This window comes from Rhinoderma darwinii, unplaced genomic scaffold, assembly GCF_050947455.1.
Source record: "Rhinoderma darwinii isolate aRhiDar2 unplaced genomic scaffold, aRhiDar2.hap1 Scaffold_3874, whole genome shotgun sequence".
Lineage (NCBI taxonomy): Eukaryota > Metazoa > Chordata > Amphibia > Anura > Rhinodermatidae > Rhinoderma > Rhinoderma darwinii.
The window spans coordinates 52369-53338 of NW_027463506.1; positions in this window are offsets into that span (position 1 = coordinate 52369).

Genomic DNA, 970 nt, shown 5'->3' on the forward strand with positions numbered 1-970 from the left:
AGACATTTATGTCCCCCAGCCAGACCGCTTTGTCCCTTTCCAGACTCCCCCTGTCCCCTAGAGACTCCCTCATTCACCTCTAGGTTCTGCTGTCTCCTTCTGTCGCCCTCTAGTCCCTTCTGTCTCTCTCTAGACTCTTCTCTCTCTCTCTCCAGACCCTTCTGTTCCCCTTCCAGACCCTTCTGTTCCCCTTCCAGACCCTTCTGTTCCCCTTCCAGACCCTTCTGTTCCCCTTGCAGACCCTTCTGTTCCCCTTGCAGACCCTTCTCTCCCCCTCTAGACCTTTATGTCCCCCAGCCAGACCCCTTTATCCATTAATAGACACCTGCTGACTCCCCCATTCTCCTCTAGACGCCGCTGTCTCCCTCCAGAACTCTCACCATCCAGACCCTCCTGTGCTGTCCAGTCCCCCTTTGGACCCTACTGTTCCCCTTCAGACACTCCTGTCCCTTCCAGACCCTTCTATTTCGCTCCAGACCCCTCTGCCCAATCCAGACTCCCCTTCACCCTCCAGAAACTCATTCTCCTTCCAGACTCCCCCTGTCTCCTTACTGACCCCCATTTTCCTCCATACCCCCTATCCCCTCCAGGCCACGCTCTCTTTCCAGACCCTTCTGTCTCTCCAGACCCCTCTGTCCCCTCCAGGACCGCTCTGTCCCCTCCAGACCGCTCTGTCCCCTCCAGACCGCTCTGTCCCCTCCAGACCGCTCTGTCCCCTCCAGACCGCTCTGTCCCCTCCAGACCGCTCTGTCCCTCCAGACCGCTCTGTCCCCTCCAGACCCCTCTGTCCCCTCCAGACCCCTCTGTCCCCTCCAGACCCTCTGTCCCCTCCAGACCCCTCTGTCCCCTCCAGACCCTTCTGTCTCCCTCCTGACCCTTCTGTCTCTCTCCAGACCCTTCTGTCTCTCTCCAGACCGTTCTGTCCCCCTCTAGACCCTTCTGTCTCTCTCCAGACCGTTCTGTCTCTCTC